The sequence below is a fragment of the Vulpes lagopus genome, chromosome 23, assembly GCF_018345385.1.
Source record: "Vulpes lagopus strain Blue_001 chromosome 23, ASM1834538v1, whole genome shotgun sequence".
Classification (NCBI taxonomy): Eukaryota; Metazoa; Chordata; class Mammalia; order Carnivora; family Canidae; genus Vulpes; species Vulpes lagopus.
Genome location: NC_054846.1, coordinates 37489906 through 37502685, shown reverse-complemented (window position 1 = coordinate 37502685; position 12780 = coordinate 37489906). Strand labels below are relative to the sequence as shown.

At 34.3% G+C, this 12780-nt stretch overlaps 1 protein-coding gene and 1 non-coding gene across 2 annotated transcripts in view; both read left to right on the top strand.

Moving 5' to 3' along the window:
- Positions 1–12780, top strand: part of LRRIQ1 (leucine rich repeats and IQ motif containing 1) — a 197397-nt gene that overhangs the window by 161986 nt on the left and 22631 nt on the right. The window lies entirely within an intron of this gene.
- Positions 11952–12055, top strand: LOC121481746. The gene has a single exon (XR_005985403.1). It is a non-coding gene; the product is annotated as a U6 spliceosomal RNA (small nuclear RNA).

Sequence of the window (12780 nt, the reverse complement as noted above, 5' to 3'; positions counted from 1 at the left end):
TAGTTTTTATTCTTTCTCTTATTAATGTGACATATTACATTGATTGATTTATGAATATTGAACCATTCTTGCTTCCTGGGAATAAATCCCACTTGATTTTGGCATATAATTTTTTAAATGTATTATTGCATTTGGTTTGTTAATATTTTGTTGAGGATTGTTGCATCTATATTCATAAGAGCTATTGGCCTGTAGTACCCTTTTTTTATTATTGTGTCTTTATTTGGTTTTGGTATCCAGATGACATAGGCCTCATACAATATGGAGGTTTTCTTTCCTCTTCTATCTTTTGGAATAGTTTGAGAAGAATGGATACTAACTCTACTTTAAATGTTTGGTAGAATTTGACTGTGAGGCCATCTGGTCCTGGATTTTTTGTTGTTGTTTTTGGGAGGTTTTGGTAACTGATTACATTTCATTGCTAGTGATTGGTCTGTTCAAATTTTCTATTTATTTTTGCTTTAGTTTTGGTAGGTTATATGTTTCTAGGAATTTATCCATTTCTTCTAGGTTGTCCAATTTGTTGGCATATAGATTGTTATAATATTTTGTTACAATTGTGTTTGTATTTACGTGGTGTTGGTTGCTATTTTTTTCTTTCATTGGTAATTTTGATTATTTGGGCCCTCTCTCTCTCTCTTTTTTCTTTTTGATGAATCTGACTGGAGGTTGATCAATTTTCATTGGACCAGCTCCTAGTTTCATTGATCTGTTCTATTGGGTTTTTTTTTTAGTTGCTTTATCATTTATTTCTGCTCTAATATTTATTAAATATTTCCTTTTGCTGAGTTGAGTTTTGTTTTTCTTCTTTTTCTAGTTCTTTTAGGTGTAAAGTTAGGTTAAACTAACTTTTATTTGAGATTTTTCTTGCTGTTTGAGGTAGGTATGGTAGTCTACTCCCATAAGCTTCCCACTTAGAACCACTTTTGCTGCATCTCAAAGATTTTGGACCATTTTGTTTTCATTTTCATGTAATTTTTTAATTTCTTTGATTACTTGGTTGACCCACTCATTGTTTAATAGAATGTTATTTAACCTCTATGTATTTGTACTCTTTATATATGTTTTTCTTGTGTTTAATTTCTAGTTTCATATCATTGTGGTCAGGAAAGATGCATAGTATTACTTCTATTTTTTTTTTTAATTTAACTTGTTTTTGGCCTGATATGTGATCTGTTCTGGAGAATATTCCTTGTGCCCTTGAAAAGAATGTACATTCTGCTGTTTTAGGATGGAATATTCTGAATATGTCTGTTAAATCCATCTGGTCCTGTGTGTCTTTCAGAGCCACTGTTTCCTTGTTGATTTTTCTATTTGGATGATCTGTCCATTAATGTAAGTGGGGTGTTAAAGTCCTCTAGTATTATTGTACTAGTATAAATTATTTTTTTATGTTTCTATTAACCATCTTTTGTATCTGAGTGCTCCCATGGTGGGTGCATTTATATTTACCCTTGTTATATCCTCTTGTTGGATTGTCCCCTTTATTATTATGTCATGTCCTTTGGTCTCTTGTTACAGTCTTTGTTGTAAGTCTATTTTGTCCAATATAAGTATTGCTATGCCGGCTTTATTTTGGCATCCATTTGCATGATAAATGTTTTTCCATACCCTCACTTTCAATCAGCAGATGTCTTTCAGTCTAAATTTCTTGTAGGTAGTATATAGATAGGTCGATTTTCCCCCTAATCTGTCACCATATGTCTTTTGATTAGAGCATTTAGTCCATATACATTCAAAGTAACTATTGCTAGATATGTGTATGTATTGCCTTTTTTTTTCTTTTTACTTTTTTTGTGGTTGTTTCTATAGATTTTTCTGTTTCGTTTCTTCTCTTGCCCTCTTTCATGGTTTGTTGGGTTTCTCTAGTGACATACTTAGATTCCTTTCTCTTTATTCTTTGCATATCTATTACTGGTTTTTTATTTGTGGTTACCACTAGGTTTGCATATAGCATCTTCTTTCATATAGAAGTAGTCTATATTAAGTTGATGATTGCTTAAGTTTAAACTCATTCTTTATTCTTCTGCCTCACCCATATCTTAGGTACATGATGTCATATTTTGCACCCTTTCATTTTATGAATCCCATGACTAATTTTTTTAAAGATTTTATTTATTCATGAGAGAGACAGAGACAGAGACACAGGCAGAGGGAGAAGCAGGCTCCATGCAGGGAGCCCGATGCGGAATTCGATCCCGGGACTCCAGGATCACACCCTGGGCTGAAGGCAGACACTAAACCGCTGAGCCACCCAGGGATCCCCCCATGAGTAATTTTTAAAGAAATATTTTTTTTTACTGCTTCTGTGCTCTTTTTATTTTTACTTTTTATTTTTCATACTCTCACAGTCTTCCTTTCTATTCAGGGTCTCCTTTAATATTTCTTGTTAGGTGTCATGAACTTCTTGTTCTTGTTTGCATAAGAAAATCTTTACCTCTCCTTCTATTCTAAATGATAGACTTGCTGGATAGAATATTCTTGCCTTAGATTTTTTGCTTTCAGCACTTTGAATATATCATGTCACTTTCTTCTGGCCAGCAGTTTCTACTGAAAAATCTACTTATCACCTTCACCTCGTGCGGTTTCCCCTTATATTTAACTGTCTTCTTTTTTCTTGCTGCTTTTACATTTTTTTCTTTATCACTACTTTTTGCCATTTTAATTTCTATGTGTTTTGGTGTGGCCCTCCTTTGGTTGTATTTCTGGGGGATCTCTGTGCCTGATCCCCCAGATATCTGTTTCCTTTCCCAGATTAGGGAGATTCTCAACTATTATTTCTTCAAAAAAAATTTTCTACTCCCCCAGATATCTGTTTCCTTTCCCAGATTAGGGAGATTCTCAACTATTATTTCTTCAAAAAAATTTTCTACTCCCTTATCTCTCTCTTCTGCTGAGATCCCAAAAATTCAGATATTATTATACTTGATGGAGTCATTGAGTTCCCTAAGACTATTCTCAATTTGCATAATATTCTTTCCACTCCTTTGCTCAGCTTTGTTACTTTTCATTACTCTGTCTTCCAGGTCATTAGTTCATTCCTTTGTTTCATCAAGGCTGCTATTTATTTCATCAAGTATATTTTTAATTTCATTTAGCATGTTTTTCATCTCTGATTCTTTTTTTAAATCTCTATGTTAAGGGATTCACTTATGCCATCCACTCTTCTCTCCAGTCCAATGAGTATCTTTATAATCATTACTTTAAGTTCCCTATTAGGCATACTACTTATATCCATTTTGATTTGGTCTCTGGATGTGGTTTGGTACTGTTCTTTCATTCAAGAGAAGTTTCCCTGTCTTCTCATTTTGTCTGATTTTTTGTGTCTATTTCTGTGTATTAGGAAAGTCAACTACTTCTCTTGCTCTTACTGATAATACGCTTATGAAGAAGAGGTCCTATAGTGCCCTGCACCAGGGCCTGGTGCTGCAGGGAATGTCTCCTTTGTGTGTTGAATGTATTCTTCTGTTGAATCTTGGCCTCTTTTTCCTTTAATCCAGTCACCTACAGTGGCTCATTTTGCCTCTTATGGCCAGCAAGGTATGTGGTCATCTGCCTGTGAAAGATCTGCCCCTGCCACCTCTGGAACTGAGGTCCTGCACAACATTGTGGGTCAGGGTTATGTGGTGTTGACAGGGTTTGCACTGGTCTTCTGAAGGAGAGACCTGCAGCACTGGGACTCAGGAGAGCATGACTGGGAAGGGTGATCTACTTAAGCATAGGGGAAGGCAAGTTAGGTACTGAGTGTTGGAACCATGCCAGTTCTCACAGGTAGCTGTTGTTTATCCTGGAGGGGTTGGGGAGGGATGTTACACCTTCTAGCTCCTTTGTTCCTGGAGGGGTCTCCCTAGGATTCTTGTCTTTTTGAGCCACACTTTGAGATGAGCAACTCACTCTCCCTCCCATCAGCCCCTGGTCTTTTTCAAATGCTGGGTCAACACCGTAACCGCAAGGGCTGTTTGTTTTTTTTTTTTTTTAATATATATAATAAATTTATTTTTTATTGGTGTTCAATTTGCCAACATACAGAATAACACCCAGTGCTCATCCCGTCAAGTGCCCCCCCAGTGCCCGTCACCCATTCACCCCCACCCCCCGCCCTCCTCCCCTTCCACCACCCCTAGTTCGTTTCCCAGAGTTAGGAGTCTTTATGTTCTGTCTCCTTTTCTGATATTTCCCACACATTTCTTCTCCCTTCCCTTATATTCCCTTTCACTATTATTTATATTTCCCAAATGAATGAGAACATATACTGTTTGTCCTTCTCTGATTGACTTACTTCACTCAGCATAATACCCTCCAGTTCCATCCACATCGAAGCAAATGGTGGGTATTTGTCATTTCTAATAGCTGAGTAATATTCCTTTGTATACACAGACCTCATCTTCTTTATCCATTCATCTTTCGTTGGACACCGAGGCTCCTTCCACAGTTTGACTATTGGGGACATTGCTGCTAGAAACATCGGGGTGCAGGTGTCCTGGCGTTTCATTGCATCTGTATCTTTGGGGTAAATCCCCGACAGTGTAATTGCTGGGTCATAGGGCAGGTCTATTTTTAACTCTTTGAGGAACCTCCACAAAGTTTTCCAGAGTGGCTGCACCAGTTCACATTCCCACCAACAGTGTAAGAGGGTTCCCTTTTCTCTGCATCCTCTCCAACATTTGTGGTTTCCTGCCTTGTTAATTTTCCCCATTCTCACTGGTGTGAGGTGGTATCTCATTGTGGTTTTGATTTGTATTTCCCTGATGGCAAGTGATGCAGACCATTTTCTCATGTGCATGTTGGCCATGTCTATGTCTTCCTCTGTGAGATTTCTCTTCATGTCTTTTGCCCAATTCATGATTGGATTCAGGGCTGTTTGTCATGCTGTCTCTTTAAGTGTGGAGGCTCCACTCAGACTGTATTCTCCTAGAACAGAGACAAACAGATTTTTTTTAATTCAAAGCTTTAAGTCCCATTGGTTTTAAGAACTCTCAAAATTCAGCCCCTCTCACTTTCAAAGGCAAATATTATGGAGATTTGTCTTCCCTGTTTGTTGGCTCCCTGGTGTGAGAGTCTGAGAGCCTGTTTTCCATCTTTCTCCACACCACCAACTCCCTCCCTACTGGGGACATCCAAAGTCTGTTTCCCTCTCACTGTGTCTTCACTTTTCCTTCCTTCTTTGATGTGGCCTCTTCCCTGCCTTTAGTTTTGGAGTTTGTTCTGTCAGTCTTTGGGTGATTTTCTGGGTTTTTACATTGATTATGGGTATTATCTAGTTGTATCCATGGGAGGAGTTGAGTTTAGGGTCCTTCATCTCCTCCATCTTCCCAGCAGATCTCACCACAGACATTTTCATATTGAGAAAAACTGAGTTTGCTACTAGTAGACACTTACTAAAGAAACTTATTTAAAGAGACAGTCCTTTTCACAAGAAAATCCCAGATGAAAGATCCATGTGGCAAGAAGATAGAAAAAAATAAAAAATAGAAAATATGTGGTTAAAATCAAGCAAATGGACAGTATGAATAGCAATAATCACATCTAGTGAAATTAAATGTCACAAGTAAAATCAGATAAATATTTATATAATAAGTTAAAATGGAGTTAAATTGAGATAAAATATTCTATGATTCTTATATTCCCTAGGAGGAGGAGGAAATTGGTTAATTTTAGATTGTGTTAATCACATGTATTTTGATATCCTGGGTAAAAACTAAAATGAATACATGCAAACAATGTTATCTCCACACTAGAAGGAAAAAAAAACAAAACAGAACAATAAAAAAAAGAAGCACTCAATCCAAAACAAAGCCAAGAAAGTAAAGAAAAAACTAGTGTGTATTGGATTGCCTGGGTATCTCAGTCAGTTAAGCATCCAAATCTTTATTTTGGCTCAGGTCATGATCTCAGGGTCATGAGATTAAGCCCCTCATCGGGCTCTACTCTGGCCATGGAGCCTGATTAATATTCCCTCTCTCTCCTTCTGCGCTTCCCCCACCTCTCTCCCTAAAAAAAAAGAAAAGAAAGAAAGAAAGAAAGAGAAAGAAAGAAAGAAAGAAAGAAAGAAAGAAAGAAAGAAAAGAAAAGAAAAAAAAAAGAATGAAAGAAAAGATCATAGTGTATCCAGGCAAATAGAAAGCACAAAATATACACACTCAAATCATATATATATATATATATATATATACATATATATATGTGTGTGTGTGTGTATTGTGTGTATACAAATTCAAATATACTGATACTTATGTTACATGTAAATAGTTAAATAACAGATAAAAATTCTAGATTTTTTTTAATTCAAGGGCCAGACTTAAATTCTAAAGGTGCAATACGTTTGAAAGCAAAAAGATAGGAAAAATAGTCCAGATACCAGAAAGCTGGCATCCTCATATTAATGTAAGGAAAAGCAGGCTTTAGGAGGAAATTAAAGCATTACTAAACTATGAGAAATTAAAAATATATATATTTTGAACTTAATGGAACTTTTGAATTCAATGAAAATGAAATGAAAACACTATTTATAAAATGTGTGAAATGCAGAAAAATATGTGTTTAGAGGGAAATTTATAGCCAAAGTGCATGTATTATAAAGAAAGAAAGATGTAAAATCAGTCATCTAAGTTTCTACCTTAGTAAACTTGAAAAAGTAGAGTAAATTAAATCAAAAGTTAGCAAAAGAAAAAAAAAGAATTAAGGAAGAAATTAAATCTATTAAATAAAATTGAGTCAAAAAGTAATCCCCTTCTAAAATGGAAAATGCCAGGCCCAAAAGGTGGATCCTATCAAACCTTTGAGAAATAAGTTATACAAATTCTCTATAATCTCTTTTGAAGGATAGAAGCAGAAGGAATATTTTCTAATTCATTCTGTAAGGCCAGAATTAACCTAATGCTAAAGAAAGACAAAGACTATACAAGAAAACTACAGACTTTTAATAACATGATACAGAAAATACTCAATAAAATATTAGCAAATCAAATCCCAACAATTTACAAAGAGAATTATACACATTATATTACATAATGAACAACTGGGATTTATCCCATGTATGTAAAGCTGATTAAACATTCAAAAATCATGGGGCACATCAGTAGCTTAATCAGTTAAGCATCTGCCTTTGGCTCAGGTCATGATCCTGAGGTCCTGAGATTGAGCCCCACATTGGGCTCCCTGCTCATCAGAGAGTTCATTTCTCTCTTTGCCCTTCCTCCTTCCCCTGCTCCTGCTCTCTCACTCTCACTCGCTCTCTCAAATAAATAAAAAATCTTTTAAAGAAGTCAAAAATTAGTGTGTCCATCACATCAACAGGTTAGAAAAGTCAACTCACATGATATCTATCGAAGAAAAAAAGCATTTCACAAAACCCACCATTCATGATAAAAATTCAATAAACCAGGAATAGAGGGGAACTTCTTTGATAAAGAATTTCTACAACAACCCTACAGTTAACATCATTGTAAATGGTAAGAAGTTCAAAGCTTTCCCACTAAGATAAGTTACAAAACAGGGAATTGCCTCTGACCACTTTTTTTCAACCTTGTACTGGAAATCCTAATGATGTAATATACAAGAAAAGGAAATAAAAGGCATACAGAATAGAAAGATATGAATTTTTTTGGTTTTCAGATTATATGATTATCTATATAGAAAATTTGAAAGAACCAACAAGAAAACTTCTGAAACTAAAGTAATTATAGCAAAGTTTCAGGATGTAGGGTTAATATACAAGATCCAATCTTTTTTCTATATATTAGTAATGAACAAGTAAAATTTGAAGTTAAAAATGCAAAACCATTTACATTGCCACCCCCAAATTAAATGCTTAGGTATAAATCTAACAAAATATGTATAAGATCTATAAGAGAAAAGCTACTACAAAACTTTCATGAAATAAAGAATGCAATAAATTTATAAATATTCTACGTTCATGGATAGAAAAATGCAATATTGGCAAGATTTCAGTGCTTCTTAATTTGATCTATAGATTAAATGAAATCCCAGCAAGTCATTTTGTGGATATTAACAAACTGATTCTAAAATTTATATAAAGAGGCAAAATACCCATGATAGCCAACACAATATTGAAGGAAAAGGACAAATTTAGAGATCTGACAATTCTTCAAGATTTACTATAAGCCTACAGTAACCAAAACAGTGTGGTATTGGCAAGAGAATAAACAAACAGGTTGATGGAACGGAATATAGACAGCCCAGAAATAGACCCACACAAATATGGTCAACTGATCCTTGACAAAGGAGAGAAGATAATATAACAGAGCAAAGACTATCTTTTCAATAAATGGTGCTAGAACAAGAGGACCGACACATATTTGAGGAAAAATGAATATAGACACAGACAGACAGTATACAACTCACAAAAAAAATTTTTTTTTAATGATAGTCACACAGAGAGACAGAGAGAGAGAGAGAGAGAGAGGCAGAGAGAGAGAGAGGCAGAGACATAGGCAGAGGGAGAAGCAGGCTCCATGCACCGGGAGCCTGACGTGGGATTCGATCCCGGGTCTCCAGGATCGCGCCCTGGGCCAAAGGCAGGCGCCAAACTGCTGCACCACCCAGGGATCCCCAACTCACAAAATTTAATTCAAAATGGATCACAAAGCTAAATGTAAAATGCAAAATCCTAAGACTCAACTATAACATAGAAGGAAATCTAGATCTAGGTGACCTTGGGCATAGCTATGACTTTTTAGACACAACACCAGTGGCACAATGCATGAAAGAAATAATTGGTAAATTGAACCTCAATAAACTTAAAAATTTGTGTTCTGCTGAAGACAACATAAAGAGAATGAGAAGACAACTCATAGATTGTAACAAATGTACCACTGTGGTGGGGAGTGGAAATGGGAGAGACTTTAAAAATGTAAAGGAAGAGAGTATGTAGAGAAATCTCTATATCTTCAAATTTTGTTTTAAACCTAAAAATGCTCTAAAAATGGAATGTTATTATTTTTCAAGTAATATAAGACAAAGATTAAGGAAGTACCAAAGAGAAGTCAAAAATTCCAAATTATATTGAGAACTTTATTATATTTTTCTTAGTAATTTATAGGACAGGCACTCAAAAACTCAATAAAGACATGGTTCGATAAATCAATTTAATAACATTTGCTTAAAGGACACATATAGAACAATGACCAGGGGATGCACATGACCTTCAAGCACACATAAGACATTTCCAAAACTTTAACTTATCCTAGTCTTAAATCAGATTTCAAAAACTACTTGAGGATTGAAGTCATGTGCAGTAGGTTTTCTGAACATAATGCTAATAAACTATAAATGAATGATAAATGAAGATAACTAGATAATCTTTATTTTCTTGGAAATTAGGAAACATCTGAAAAATTCGTGAGTCAAAAATCATAAATATTTTTAAAAACAACTGAGTAATAAAACTATGATTGTATATAAAAGAAATAGCTAATGAAAAATGTTAAAGTAAAACAATTCATCAATAAAGATAAGTTTTTGAAGGAAATTTTTTGGATTCCTGGCAAGTCTGATTATGAAAACCAAAGAGAAAGCACAAATAACCAGTATCAGAAATTAAAATGAGGCAGGATGACAAAATATACAGACTAAAACTGTATATAGTAAGAGAATATTGTGAAAAACCCTCTGGAAGTACATTTGAAAATTTAGATGATCATTTCCTAGAAAAATATGATACCAAAACTAACCTTAACTTTCATCTTAAACCTAACATTAGAGGCAAGAAACAAAGAAGGAAAAAAAAAATTAGACCTGTGACAGTTTTTTTTTTATTTTAATTTTGTTAGTTAATATACAGTGTGATATTGGTTTCTGGGGTAAAATTCAGTGAATCATCACTTACGTACAACACTCAGTGCTCATCACAAGTGCCGCCTTTAATATCCATTTCCCACCCACCTCAGTTTGTTCTCTGTCACTGAGACTCACTTATGGCTTATTTCCCTCTCTCCCAAATGTCCATTTTCTGATGAATGGATATAGATGTGAAAGTATTTTTAAAATCATGTACCAAAGAGTGTGTCTACAAAAAATGTGCAAGACTTTATCAGGGAAATTGTAAAACACTATCAAGAATGTTAAAGAAAAACTATAAATAAATTTATGAATTGAAAGACTAAATTTCAAGGATTTAAATTATTCCAAAATTAGCAGTGGATACTATGAAATCTCAATGAAACAAGAGGTGTTTCTGGGCACTGACAAGCAGAATCTAAAATTTGTATAGAAAATCAAAATCTGCAAGTAGCCAGAAGACACTCAACAAGGATGAATAAATTGGGAGAACTTGTCAAATGCCATAATCTATTATTAATAAACATATTATAGAGCTGACACAAATGAGACAGTGAATATATTGTGGTGTGGTATGGTATTGAATGGTATGGATGGAATGGGATGGATGAGATGAGATAGGATGGGATGGTTAGTAATTCTAGGATCAGATAAGGTAGGTAAAGTAAAATAGTATAGAAAACGACAACTGATGGAGGCCCATGCATATATGCTTAATTGATATTGTAAGACAGTATTCTAAATCAGTGGGAAATTGGTAGACTTTCAATAAATCTTACTTAAACCATTATCTATACTTAAAAAAATTATTATATTCACATTAAAGACCTAAATGTAAGAAGCAAAAGCATAACACGGAAGACAATGTGAAAGAATATAACATTGGATATGGAATTATTTCTTTAAAAGTACTGGTCATCTTGATATATATATTTCCATTAAAATTAAGAATATATCTAAATCCAAAAATGTCATAATAGTAGTGAAATAATAATCCACAGAGATGGAGAAGGTATTTGCCAAACATATAACCAACAAAGTTCTCATATCCAGGATATATAAATAATTCCTTAAAGTCAAATAGCCTAATAGGCAAAATAAACAAGAAGCTTTAACATATTTTTCACAAAAGAAGAAATCCACATAATTTGTGAACATATAAAAAGAGGTCTAATCTATTTTATAGCAGTGAAATACAAATTAAATCTGCAAAGTAAAAAAAAAAAAAAACCCTAACAAAACTGTTAGAAAATAAATAGCCAATAAGACTTATATTTTGCTGATTGAAATACAATCTGGTACAACCATTTGGAAAGCACTTTTACATGCGGTGGGCTTGAAGATACACATTTCATATGATCCTTCAATTACATTCCTAAATGCTTGCCCTACGGGAACTTGTACAAGGATAGTCAGAGTTGTGTTTTTCTTAATAGTCCAAAGTTGGAAACAGCCCATGTGTCCAACAACAATGGAATGGATAAACTGTAATACATCATACAGTAGAATATAGTATGGTGTTGGAAAGTAATGAACTGCATCTATACACAGCAACATAGATGAATCTCACAAACAATATTGAACAAATGAACAAAAAAGAATACCTACAGGGGATCCCTGGGTGGCTCAGCAGTTTAGTACCTGCCTTCGGCCCAGGGTATGATCCTGGAGTCCCAGGATCAAATCCCACATCAGGCTCCCTGCATGGAGCCTGCTTCTCCCTCTTCCCGTGTCTCTGCCTCTCTCTTTTTCTCTCTCTCTGTCTCTCTGTCTCTCATGAATAAATAAATTTAAAAATCTTAAAAGAAAAGAATACCTTCAGAATTGTAGCAAGCAAAGCTTGCTTAATATATTGGTAGTAAAAATTATAAAGGAAACCAAGAAAGTCATAAACTTTAGCATAGTGGTTATCCCTAAAAGAAGAGACTTTGGAGCAGGACTTCTCATATACAAGCAGTGTTCTATTTTTTTTAATGATCAGAGGTCACATGGAATATATATTTATATTCTTATTTATATAATTTTAAACAATTTATGCATAAATTATGTAACATAATCTTATAAATCTAGAAATTGTAAATGCCTGCTATATGCAACATTTTGTATACATTGTATATATCACAACAAAATAAAAATGATAAAAAGAGCTTTTAGTGCTCACCTGGCAAAACATATACTAAAATTGAAACATATAGAGAAAATTAGCATGGCCTTGAACAAGGATGACATGCAAATTCATAAAGTGTTCCATATATTTCTTTCTTTTCTAATGTTGATGAATGACAAAATTATCTCTGATAAGCAAAGTGACTTGACCAATTAAAGTCCCATCCAGTTCCAAACCCCGTCCCTTACTTCCCCTCCAAAAAAAAAAAAAAAAGCTTCCCCAAATCATGTATATAATTAGTTTAAAGCCAAAATTAATTTTGTGGGGAAGACTGGTAATGCCTGTCTTTACTTTTTTCCTCACTAGAGTATAAGTAGTTCAATAATACTTTTACCTATCTTTTCAATTAAAAGTGGAATCAATGAATGGAGGCCCTGATTCACTTACAAATGAACTTCTGCTACATAAGATTAAAATCTTTCTAAACAAAATATAATGAAAAAGTCTGCATTAATAAAGTATACACTTAGAAAACTCTAAAATCTTCAATCTATAGGAATACTCATTTAAATGATTACCCATGGAAAACAATAAGTTTGGGACCAGGTTTATTGATCTCTAATATGTTTGTCAAATTATGAAAGAAGATCACCTGGGTGGCACAGTCTGTTAAGCAAAGACTCTTGATTTCAGCTCAGGTCATGATCTCAGGTTGTGAAATCAAGCCTGGAGTTGGGCTCCATGCTGGGTGTGGAGCCGGCTTGAGTCTCCCTCTTCCTCTGCCCTTCCCACCCTCCTAAAAAAACTGTGAAAGAAAATTATTTATGCTTACTATTGGTTTTATAACACAAACAAAATTTAAAATATATTCAGTA